Below are 13,596 nucleotides of genomic sequence, written 5' to 3' on the forward strand. Positions count from 1 at the left end.
TTCAAGTTCCCTAAATGGGCAGTGAACCTCATCAATTCTCAGATGTCTCATTGCTTGTGGAATGATTTTGAGGGAAATAGAAAGCTACACCTTGCTAATTGGGCCCTAGTCTCTATGAAAAAAGATTTTGGAGGCCTAGGCATACCTAACCTCCAAGAAATTAACATATGTCTTCTAGGGTCTTGGATTAAAAGATTCTATGAGGAAGACCTGAAACCCTGTAAGCTTCCTATTGCCCATAAATACCTAGGAAATAAACCTAATATTTTTGTCCCTTCGTCCAAACCTAAGACCTCTAGATTCTGGAAAGGATTAAAATCTATTATGCATGCTGTGAAATTTGGCTACAGATGGAACATAGGGGATGGGAGTAGAACTAGGTTCTAGGAAGATACTTGGTTTGGCACATCCCCCCTAGCAGTCCAATTTTGGTCTATTTACTCTGTCTGCAATGAGCTTAACAAAAGTGTCAATGAATTTTGGGACGGTCAATGCCTAACACTCTCTTTTAGAAGGAACTTTAGTGATAGTCTCATGGAACAATGGTTCCAGTTGGAGGAAATTGCCAAAAGCATTACCTTTACTGCCGAGTCGGATGCCCTGATTTGGCAGCTGGACAATAAGGGGAAGTATTCCTCCAGCTCCCTCTATCATGTTATCAGCTTTAGAGGGGTTCAACCCGTGTTTATCCCTACTGTCTGGAAATTGAGAGTTCCCCCTAAAATTCATGTATTTCTCTGGCTTCTCTCCAAAAACAAATTGATGACTAGGGATAACCTTAGGAAGAGACACATCATCAAACCCCTTGATTGTGTTTACTGCTTGGAACATGAGTCTTGTTCTCACCTATTTTTTGAGTGTATAGTTGCTAAACATCTCTGGGCCCACATTGAGGAATATTTCTCTAGTCAGATTGGCTCATCCTTCGAATCTGTCGCCAGATTCTAGATTGCTACCAAAAAGTGCTCTGTTTTAAATAGTGTTAGCTTAGCTGTCCTTTGGTGCCTCTGGAAATATAGAAATGCTATGATTTTCAGTAACACCTCCTGGATTTCCATTCCGCGGGTCTTGAGGTTGATCAGGAACATGGTGAGGAACTGGGTGATTCTCTCCTCCGGATCGGACAAGGACAAGTTGATGAGCTTCGTGGAAACCCTAATAAGATCCCTCCAGAAACCGTTGGCGATCACTTATGGCTGAACAAGGCACGACCTGCTCTGGGGCTGGACCCGTGGGATCGTCTCAAGATCTCTGATGAAGATGATGGGCAGCTGGCGCCGAAAATGAGGGACATCCACCATGCCACGCCTTCCAGCTCAGTGTCTCCATTTGCTTACTGGTCGCCGCAGGCTGACACGGCCCCTCGGCTGAAGACCATGAAGGCTTCACTGGACCCTCCTTCTGTCATTTGAGTGCTCTATCTGCTCTGTCTTTGGCACCGCTCGAGTGATTTGTGTTATTCAGAGAACTTGTTCATCCCCCCTAGTTTGTAGCTTTTCTACCTTTGCTTTCGAACTACTCTTTGAGCTGCTGTATCAGAATATGTTGTGGTTTCATTCCCAGCAATGGAACCGGGGAGATGCTCCTTGTTTTTCTAAAAAAATTATTTTATATGTTATTATATATTATTTTTATTGTCATCATATATTTAACAGATACTTACATATGTAAGAAAACAATATCCCACATCTTATTAACTTATAAAAATAATTTCTTAACAAATAAAATCCTGGATTGTTTTGGCACGAAAATCCTCGTGATTGTGTACAAAAGCTTGGTAAGATTTAAGGACGAATGTAATAATATCACTTATTATTTAAATATATTTATAACAAAATGCTCAGCCCCTTTTTATTTTTTGATAACATTGCTGGCCCAACCCAACATTATAATTAGAATCAGCCCAGCAAAATCGTGTATTTCGAGAAAGTGCAAATGGCCTGTAATTCTTTAGGAAATAAAATAAATGGGCCGCATGGACGCTATATTATTTGTTCACCCAGCCCAGCTAATGGTTGTAATTCAAAAAAATATCAAATTGACTGTAAATTCTACCGCGCAAAAAAATACTGTAAATTCTGAAAAAAATGGGTTCAATACGTGCCACATTTTTGGAGGCTGAAATGTGGGCCAATAGGTCGAAGCCAACGCAAGTCCTGGTCAATTTAGTCAACAAATGATTCTGACATGTTAGCCGTTGGAGTTACATCCAATGACCGGCATCCATCTTCAATCTCTCGTCTTCTTCCTCTAGCGCCGCCGGGACCACCTCCCGCCTCCAGCTGCTAGCAGCTCTGCTTAGCACGCTTTGCTATGAAGCGCTACTCCACCATTGGCCAGGCCATCCCTCCACCCCTCCACAGCTCCTGTTCTTCTCCACCGACTGCCGAACGACACCGCACAAGAACTAGTTAACCCTCGTACACCTCTCCGTGTACGACTCTACTCCCGCGTCTTCCCATCTCCGGCTCCTTGCTGTCCGAGGCCTCGCCGTCGTCCACCACCTTGGATGCGCTCGGCGCAGCGTGGTCAACATGGTCAATGAACAACACCATCGGAAGTAGACTGTGCGTGGAGAGGCTGACAGCTAGGTCCACGGCCGCACACTAGGAAATGCCTCCTTATTACGCGCAAAATAATGATTCCTCCACCTGATATATGGGACCCATCGGAAGGGCCTCTGTATTTCGCGAAAATAACGTGACCCCCGCTGACATGTCGGACCCATCAGCTATCTTCGCACGCAAGGAAGTGCCTCCTTATTACGCAAAAAAATTAATATTCCCCCTGCCAGCTGGAACCCAGCATAGTAGGAGGCTGACTTGTGGGCCTACCAAGTTGACGGGGATGGAGGGCTTTGTCAACTTAGTCAATATGAACGATTCTAGCTCCTGTTACCGTACGATGTTCATCCGACGGCCATAGTGCTTCTTCAACCTCTGGTCTTCTTGCTCCAGCCGCCCAAACCAGCGGCGGTCGTGCCGCGTGCTCCTACCTCCCGTGGCCGGGTGTGATGCTGCGGAATCCTCACCGCCCCCTACTACTCCCACCGCTGGCCAGGCCATCCCTCTACTCACCCACACCCTTGTTATTCTACGGCGACAGCAGCCTCACACCGCATCCGAACCATTGAACCCTCGTACTCCTCTTCGCGTGGGCATCCACTGTTGCGTCTTCCCCAGCTCCAAGTTGTCCCCTTCCTAGTCCTCGTCGTTGTCCACCGCCGTGGTGCTCTTAGTGCGGCGTGGTAAAGGAACGACTTCCATCGGACGTGGACTGTACGTGGAGAGGCTGACAGCTGGGTCCACGGCCGCAGTAAGGAAGTGCCTCCTTATTACGCGCAAAATAATGATTCCTCCACCTGACACCGGGGACCCACCGGACGGGCCACCGTATTTTGCAAAAAAACGTTTCCCCCTGACTGATGGGACCCACCAGCTACATCTTCGCATGCAAGGAAGTGCGTCCGGGCAAAAAAACAATTCACCCCTTGACTGCTGGGACCCACTAGCTACATCTTCGCACGCAAGGAAGTGCGTCCGGGCAAAAAAAAACGATTCGCCCCCCTGACTGCTGGGACCCACCAGATACATCTTCGCACGCAAGGAAGTGCCTCACAGTCGGGACCCACCTGGTCGAAGCGTACGTAGTGTTGTCATTCTGGTCGCGCATGTGTACGTACATATATACTGGTGGATGTAGAGGCGCGCTTGTGTCGTAGTAGAGGAGCGTACGTGTCGTAGTAGAGGCGCGTACGTGTCGTAGTAGAGGCGCACACATAGCATGTACACGTACATATAGCGGCCAGGGTGCAAGAAAGAAAATACAGCCACGTATGTGTACATATGGGCGGAGTCTCGAACGCCTACTCGCGCATACGTATGGCCATGGCTCGTGTACATTGCTGGGTCGGAACGGAGAAACAGCGTCGTCGTCGTGTTCATGGGGAGGCAATGGAATGCGTCGTGTTCATGGGGAGGCAACGGAATGCGTCGTGTTCATCGGGAGGCAACGGAACGCGTGGGAGCCAACTAGCTGGGTCGGAACGGAATGCGTGGTCGTGTTCATCGGGAGGGCTTGGACGGAACAGGCGATGGAAACGAGGCCTGGCGTACCGCACAACAGAGGAAATGGACCTCCTACATTCGGAACGGGGTCCTGTTGATCAGGAGGGGTCTGGCGTACCACAAAACGGAGGAAATGGACATCCTACGGTCGAAACGGGGGTCCTGTTGATTGGGAGGGGTGTGGCATACCGCAAAACGGACGAAACGGACTTGTGTTGGAGCGCTACGGTCGAAACAGGGGTCATGTTCATCGGGAGGGGTGTGGCGTACCGCAAAACGGGACTCCACGGGATACTGTTCATCTCCACCGTCGACCTCCTCCAGCCTCCACAGGCTACCGTCGACCTCCTCCAGCCTTCACGGGCTCCTGTTCATCCAACCTCCACCGCGCCCTACTCCACCGGCTACTGTTCAACCACCCCTCCACGGGCACCCCTCCACCGTCTACTGTTCATCCAGCCCTCCACACCACGGGGTCCTGTTCAACCACCCCTCCATGGGCACCCTTCCACCGTCTACTGTTCATCCAACCCTCCACACCACGGGGTCCTGTTCAACCACCCCTCCACGGGCACCCCTTCCCCGTCTACTGTTCATCCAGCCCTCCACCACACCACGGGGTCCTGTTCATCCAGAGGCAACGTCACCGCTCACTGTTCATCTACCCCCCCCCCTGCAACGCTCATTGTTCATCCCAGAGGCAGCATCGATCGGCTTCAGTTAGCAGCAGTAGAAACTGAGTTGCTCGATCGGGTTCAGTTAACATCCATCGATCGATCTCGGGTTCAGTAACGCGTAGCCTGCAGTGCAATCGCTCGGATTCAGTTAGAGCCCAACGCCTCGCTCGGGTTCTGTTAGAGCCAACGCCTCGCACACACGCGCGTACGTGTACGAGAGAAACGCGCATCGCTCGACCCCCGACCTCCCACCGTAACCGGGAACTCCCTGAAATTTTCCTCCCCCTCGCTTATACCATGGTTTTTTCCGTCATGGACGGCCCAAAGAATGTCATGCGGCTGCGTCTCCGGCCCGCCCAGGACAAAAACCCATTTTCTGTCATGATTTTTTGTCATGGAAGTAGGATCCCACCACATCTATGATGATACCAGGTTTTGTCACAATTATCGTCATAGAAGTGTCATATGTATGACAGAAAAAAAATTCGTTCGGCCCAAAATGTCACGGATGTGTATTTTTTTTGTATTGATACATATGCTATAAAAAGTAGTGATGATTATATTTATAAAACTTGTCATGATTATAATTACCCTTTTTCTGAACATTACTCTTTTAATGTGGAAACAATTTATAGTATTCGAGTCTCTTATGATACTCCCACTATTCCGATTGAGAAGAATTTTGCTTAAGTGGAGAGTAGTAAATTTTCTATGCTTGTAGATCATGAAAAGAATGCTTTATGTGATGGTTATATTGTTGAATTCATTCATGATGCTACTGAAAATTATTATGAGGGAGGAATATATGCTTGTAGGAATTGCAATAATATCAAGTTTCCCCTCTATGTGCTTAAAATTTTGAAGTTAGGCTTGTTTTACCTTCCTATGCAAGTTGATTCTTGTTCCCACAAGTTGTTTGCTCACAAAATCCCTATGCATAGGAAGTGGGTTAGACTTAAATGTGCTATTCATACTCTTCATGATGCTCTCTTTATGTTTCAACTCTTATCCTTTATGTGAGCATCATTGAAATCATCATGCCTAGCTAGGGGCGTCACACGATAGCGCTTGTTGGGAGGCAACCCAACTTTATTTTTGTTCCTTGCTTTTTGCTCCTGTTTAGTAATAAATAATTTATCTAGCCTCTGTTATGATTGATTTTTTATGTTTCAATTAGTGTTTGTGCCAAGTAGAACCGTTGGGAAGACTTGGGGAAAGTCTTTGAGATCTTGCTGTAAAAAACAGAAACTTTAGCGCTCACGAGATTAGCGACCATTTTTTATTGGAGAGTGATATTTAGTTAATTATTTTTGCAGATGATTAATAGATAAATTCCTCACGTGCAGAAATTTATTTGAGAATTTTATGGGTTCCAGAAGTATACGTTTGATTCAGATTACTACAGACTGTTCTCTTTTTGACAGATTCTGTTTTTATTGTGTTGTTTGCTTATTTTGATGAATCTATGAGTAGTATCGGAGGTTATGAACCATAGAGAAGTTGGAATACAGTAGATATTACACCAATATAAATTTATAATGAGTTCACAACAGTACCTAAGTGGTGATTTATTTTCTTATACTAACGGAGCTTACGAGTTTTCTGTTAAGTTTTGTGTTGTGAAGTTTTCAAGTTTTGGGTAAAGATTCGATGGACTATGAAATAAGGAGTGGAAAGAGCCTAAGCTTGGGGATGCCCAAGGCACCCCAAGGCAATATTCAAGGACAACCAAGAGCCTAAGCTTGGGGATGCCCCGGAAGGCATCCCCTCTTTCGTCTTCGTTCATCGGTAACTTTACTTGGAGCTATATTTTTATTCGCCACATGATATGTGTTTTGCTTGGAGCGTCATTTTATTTACTTTTTTTTGCTTGCTGTTTGAATAAAATACCAAGATGTGAAATTCTTAAATGTTAGAGAGTCTTCATATAGTTTCATAATTATTCGACTACTCATTGATCTTCACTTATATCTTTCGGAGTAGTTCGTTGTTGCTCTAGTGCTTCACTTATATCTTTTTAGAGCACGGTGGTGGTTTTTATTTTATAGAAATAGATGAACTCTCATGCATCACTTATATTATTTTGAGAGTCCTAAACAGCATGGTAATTTGCTTTGGTTATGAATTTAGTCCTAATATGATGGGCATCCAAGAGGGATATAATAAAAACTTTCATACAAAGTGCATTGAATACTATGAGAAGTTTGATACTTGATAATTGTTTTGAGATATGAGGATCATAATATTAGAGTCATGCTAGTGAGTAGTTGTGAATTTGAGAAATACTTGTGTTAAAGTTTGTGATTCCCGTAGCATGCACGTATGGTCAACCGTTATGTGATGAAGTCAGAGCATGATTTATTTATTGATTGTCTTCCTTATGAGTGGCGGTCGGGGACAAGCGATGGTCTTTTCCTACCAATCTATCCCCTTGGACCATGCGTGTAGTACTTTGTTTTGATAACTAATAGTTTTTTGCAATAAGTATGTGAGTTATTTATGACTAATGTTGAGTCCATGGATTATGCGCACTCTCACCCTTCCACCATTGCTAGCCTCTCTAGTACCGTGCAACTTTCGCCGGTACCTTAAACCCACCATATACCTTCCTCAAAACAGCCACCATACCTACCTATCATGGCATTTCCATAGCCATTCCGAGATATATTGCCATGCAACTTTCCACCGTTCTGTTTATTATGACACGCTCCATCATTGTCATATTGCTATGCATGATGATGTAGTTGACATTGTATTTGTGGCAAAGCCACCATTCATAATTCCTTCATACATGTCACTCATGAGTCATTGCACTTCCCGGTACACCGCCGGAGGCATTCATATAGAGTTATATTTTGATCTAAGAATCGAGTTGTAAGTAAATAAAAGTGTGATGGTCATCATTATTAGAGCATTGTCCCAGTGAGGAAAGGATGATGGAGACTATGATTCCCCCACAAGTCGGGATGAGACTCCGGACGAAAATAAATAAATAAAAGAGGCCAAATAAGCCCAAATAAAAAAAAAGAGAAAAGAGGCCATAGAAAAAGAAGGCCCAAATAAAAAAATAAAAAAATAAAAAAATGAGAGAAAAAGAGAGAAGGGACAATGCTACTATCCTTTTACCACACTTGTGCTTCAAAGTAGCACCATGATCTTCATGATAGAGAGTCTCTTATGTTGTCACTTTCATATACTAGTGGGAATCTTTCATTATAAACTTGGCTTGTATATTCCAATGATGGGCTTCCTCAAAATGCCCTAGGTCTTCATGAGCAAGCAAGTTGTATGCACACCCACTTAGTTTCTTTTTGAGCTTTCATACACTTATAGCTCTAGTGCATCCGTTGCATGGCAATCCCTACTCACTCACATTGATATCTATTGATGGGCATCTCCATAGCCCATTGATGCGCCTAGTTGGTGTGAGACTATCTTCTCCTTTTTTGTCTTCTCCACAACCACCATTCTATTCCACCTATAGTGCTATGTCCATGGCTCACGCTCATGTATTGCGTGAAGATTGAAAAAGTTCGAGAACATCAAAAGTATGAAACAATTGCTTGGCTTGTCATCGGGGTTGTGCATGATTTAATTATTTTGTGTGGTGAAGATAGAGCATAGCCAGACTATATGATTTTGTAGGGATAGCTTTCTTTGGCCATGTTATTTTGAGAAGACATGATTACTTGGTTAGTATGCTTGAAGTATTATTATTTTTATGTCAATATTAAACTTTTGTCTTGAATCTTATGGATCTGAATATTCTTGCCACAATAAAGAGAACTACATGGATAAATATGTTAGGTAGCATTCCACATCAAAAATTCTGTTTTTATCATTTACCTACTCGAGGACGACCAGGAATTAAGCTTGGGGATGCTGATACGTCTCCAACGAATCTATAATTTTTGATTGTTCCATGCTATTATATTATCAACCTTGGATGTTTTATATGCATTTATATGCTATTTTATATGATTTTTGGGACTAACCTATTAACCTAGAGCCCAGTGCCAGTTTCCATTTTTTCCTTGTTTTAGACTATCGCAGAAAAGGAAAATCAAACGGAGTCCAATTGACCTGAAACTTCACGGAACTTATTTTTGGACCAGAAGAAGCCCACGGAGTATCGGAGTTGGACCAAGAGAGTCCCGGGCTGCCCACGAGGGTGGGGGGCGCGCCCACCCCCTGGGCGCGCCCCCTACCTCGTGGACAGCCGGGAGGTCCAGCGACGTACTTCTTCCTCCCATATATACCCTTATACCCTAAAAACTTCGAAGAGCACAATAGATTGAGAGTTTCGCCGCCAGAAGCCTCCGTAGCCACTGAAAACCAATCTAGACCCGTTCTGGCGCCCTGCTGGAGGGGGAATCCCTCTCCGGTGGCCATCTTCATCATCCCGGCGCTCTCCATTACAAGGAGGGAGTAGTCCACCCTCGGGGCTGAGGGTATGTACCAGTAGCTATGTGTTTGATCTCTCTCTCCTGTTCTTGAGGTGGTACGATCTTGGTGTATCGCGATCTTTGCTATTATAATTGGATCTTATGATGTTTCTCCCCCTCTACTCTCTTGTAATGGATTGAGTTTTCCCTTTGAAGTTATCTTATCGGATTGAGTCTTTAAGGATTTGAGAACACTTGATGTATGTCTTGTGTGGGATACCCGTGGTGACAATGGGGTATTCTATTGATCCACTTGATGTATGTTTTGGTGATCAACTTGCGGGTTCCGCCCATGAACCTATGCATAGGGGTTGGCACACGTTTTCGTCTTGACTCTCCGGTAAAATCTTTGGGGCACTCTTTGAGGTACTTTGTGTTGGTTGAATAGATGAATCTGAGATTGTGTGATGCATATCGTATATTCATACCCACGGATACTTGAGGTGACATTGGAGTATCTATGTGACATTAGGGTTTTGGTTGATTTGTGTCTTAAGGTGTTATTCTAGTATGAACTCTAGGGCTGTTTGTGACACTTATAGGAATAGCCCAACGGATTGATTGGAAAGAATAACTTTGAGGTGGTTTCGTACCCTACCATAATCTCTTCGTTTGTTCTTTGCTATTAGTGACTTTGGAGTGACTCTTTGTTGCATGTTGAGGGATAATTATGGATCCAATTATGTTATTATTGTTGAGAGGACTTGCACTAGTGAAAGTTTGAACCCTAGGCCTTGTTTCAACGCATTGCAATACCGTTTGTGCTCACTTTTATCATTAATTACCTTGTTGTTTTTATATTTTCAGATTACAAAAAACATTATCTACTATCCATATACCACGTGTATCACCATCTCTTCGCCGAACTAGTGCACCTATACAATTTACCATTGTATTGGGTGTGTTGGGGACACAAGAGACTCTTTGTTATTTGGTTGCAGGGTTGCTTGAGAGAGACTAAGGGAGTCCTGGATTAGGGGATGTCCGGATGGCCGGACTATACCTTCAGCCGGACTCCTGGACTATGAAGATACAAGATTGAAGACTTCGTCCCGTGTCCGGAAGGGACTTTCCTTGGCGTGGAAGGCAAGCTTGGCAATACGGATATGTAGATCTCCTACCATTGTAACCGACTTTGTGTAACCCTAACCCTCTCCGGTGTCTATATAAACCGGAGGGTTTTAGTCAGTAGGACAACATACACAACAACAATCATACCATAGGCTAGCTTCTAGGGTTTAGCCTCCCTGATCTCGTGGTAGATCTACTCTTGTACTACCCATATCATCAATATTAATCAAGCAGGACGTAGGGTTTTACCTCCATCGAGAGGGCCTGAACCTGGGTAAAACTTCGTGTCCCTTGCCTCCTGTTACCATCCGGCCTAGACGCACAGTTCGGGACCCCCTACCCGAGATCCGCCGGTTTTGACACCGACATTGGTGCTTTCATTGTGAGTTCCTCTGTGTCGTCGCCGTCAGGCTTGATGGCTCCTATGATCATCGATAGTGATGCGGTCCAGGGTGAAACTTGTCTCCCCGGACAGATCTCTGTCTTCGGCGGCTTTGCACTGCGGGCCAATTCACTTGGCCATCTGGAGCAGATCGAAAGCTATGCCCCTGGCCGTCAGGTCAGATTTGGAAGTTTAAACTACATGGCTGACATCCGCGGGGACTTGATCTTCGACGGATTCGAGCCACTGTCAAGCGTGCCGCACTGCCACGACGAGCATGATCTAGCTCTACCGCCTAACAGTGCCCTGAAGGCCGCACCCGCATTGGCTTCAACCCTTAATTCGGAGCCAACTGTGCCAATCGAGGATGGGTGGTTGGACGCCACCTCGGGGGCTGTGATCCTAACGGCGATCAAGCTGAACACCAGCCCCGCACTCTGCGAGACTCGTGATTCCAAGGAGCCAGACTCCTCTCCGGACTCCGAACCATTCGCACCTCTACCGATCGAATCCGATTGGGCGCCGATCATGAAGTTTACTACCGCGGACATCTTTCAGCACTCGCCCTTTGGCGATATTATGAAATCACTAAAGTCTCTCTCTTTATCAGGAGAGCCCTGGCCGGACTACGGTCAGCAAGATTGGGATACGGACGATTAAGAAATTCAAAGCCCACCCACCACCCACTTTGTAGCCACTATGGACGATTTAACCGACATGCTCGACTTCGACTCCAAAGACATCGACGGTATGGACGCCGATGAAGGTGACGATGAAGAACCAGCGCCTATTGGGCCCTAGAACGCCACCTCGTCATATGACATATACATGGTGGACGCACCAAAAGATGACGACGAGGAGCGGAAGGATGCACCGAAGGCTTGTTCCCTCGAAAAGCAGTCAAAGCGGCGATGCAAGCGCCGCCCCAAATCCCGCCTCGACAGAAATAGCGATCACACAGACCCAGCGCTGGAGTAGGGCGAACCGCTGCCGGACAACGGCAATCCGGATAATCAAACCGAACAAACAAATCCTATCAAGGATAGTGGTCCGGACGACATAACGCCGGACAGGCACCCGGAGCAGCAGACTGCCCGTAAAAGGCTTGTTGCCACCGCGAGGAGTCTGAAAAAGCAGAAGCAAAGGCTCAAGGCTGCGCAAGACACACTCCACATCAGATGGAGTAAAATACTCAACACAGCAGCGATGTACGGCGACAATCGCGCCTCCAAGAGCTACCCAAAGCGGAAGCTGCTACCTGAATTCGATGAGGAGGACTCAGACCCCCCATAACCAAATATCAAAGCAGCCACCTGGTCGGATAGACGACCCCTCTATCAACACAGAGCGGCATATAACGCCACTCGCAATACAACACACAACCCATGCGAGGGCTCGCACCCAAAGGATGGCGCAACAAGATCCATCTATGGACCACGCAAGCACGCCCTAGCATACAATGCAACACAACAAACATCCGAACAACGCAGTACACCCAGCTACAGGGGTGCCGCACACCCCCCTATGTTTCACCGATGAGGTGCTGGACCATGAATTTCTAGAGGGATTCAAGCTCGTAAACATAGAGGCATACGACGGAACAACAGACCCTGGGGTTTGGATTGAGGACTATATCCTTCATATCCATATGGCTTGAGGAGATGATCTCCACGCCATCAAGTACTTACCCCTCAAGCTCAAAGGGTCAGCTCGTCACTGGCTCAAAGGCCTCCCCGAAAGCTCCATTGGAAGTTGGGAAGAGCTCGAAGACGCCTTTCGGGCAAATTTTCAAGGGACTTATGTCCGACCTCCGGACGCGGACGATTTAAGTCATATAACTCAACAGCCCAGAGAGTCAGCCCAAAAGCTTTGGAACAGGTTTCTTACTAAAAAGAACCAGATTGTCGACTGTCCGGACGCCTAAGCCTTGGCAGCTTTCAAGCATAGCGTCCGTGACGAATGGCTCGCCAGACACCTCGGCCAAAATAAGCCGAGAATGATGGCTGCATTAACAAACCTCATGACCCGCTTTTGCGCGGGTGAGGACAGCTGGCTAGCCAGATGCAGCACCAGCGACCCCAGTACATCTAAAGTTAGAGATGGAAATGGTAAATCACGGCGCAACAGCAATAACAAACGCCGGAATAAAGAAGACAGCACGAAGGGCACGAAAGTAAATGCCGGATTCAAAAGCTCTCGGCCAGGTCAAAAGCCGCCCCCTAAAGGCACCAGGGATGAACTGTCCAGCCTCAACAAAATTCTAGACCAAGTATGTCAGATCCATAGTACCCCTGGTAAACCTGCTAATCATACCCACAGAGAATGTTGGGTCTTCAAGCAGTCCGGCAAGCTCAACGCCGTACACGAGGGGGAGGATACACCAAGTGAAGACGAGGACAAGCCTCCCAAGCAAGACACGGGGGAACAAAAGAAATTTCCACCAGAAGTCAAAACAGTAAACGTGTTACACGTGATCAAGGGAAAAAACAACACAGCACTCCCAGGAAAATATACCCAAGTGCCTGTCACCGCGAAGTCCTGCCACTGGTCGTCTCAACCGATCACTTTTGACCATCGCGATTACTCAGCAAGTATCCGACACGCAGGATGGGCTGCCCTAGTATTAGACCCAGTAATTGGCGGATATCACTTCACACGAGTCTTGATGGACGACGGCAGCAGCCTAAACCTAATATATCAGGTTACAATCCGCGGGATGGGGTTAGACCCAACACAAATTCGACATAGCAATACTACCTTTAAAGGAGTAACGCCAGGCCCAGGGGCTCATTGTATGGGCTCCCTCCTACTACAGGTTATATTCGGCTCCCCCGATAACTTCCGTCGCGAGCATTTAACCTTCCACATCACTCCGTTTCAAAGTGGCTATCAAGCACTGCTCGGACGTGAAGCTTTCGCTCGCTTTAATGCAATACCACACTACGCCTCCCTCA

The sequence above is a fragment of the Triticum aestivum genome, chromosome 4A (assembly GCF_018294505.1).
Source record: "Triticum aestivum cultivar Chinese Spring chromosome 4A, IWGSC CS RefSeq v2.1, whole genome shotgun sequence".
In the NCBI taxonomy this organism is placed as follows: domain Eukaryota; kingdom Viridiplantae; phylum Streptophyta; class Magnoliopsida; order Poales; family Poaceae; genus Triticum; species Triticum aestivum.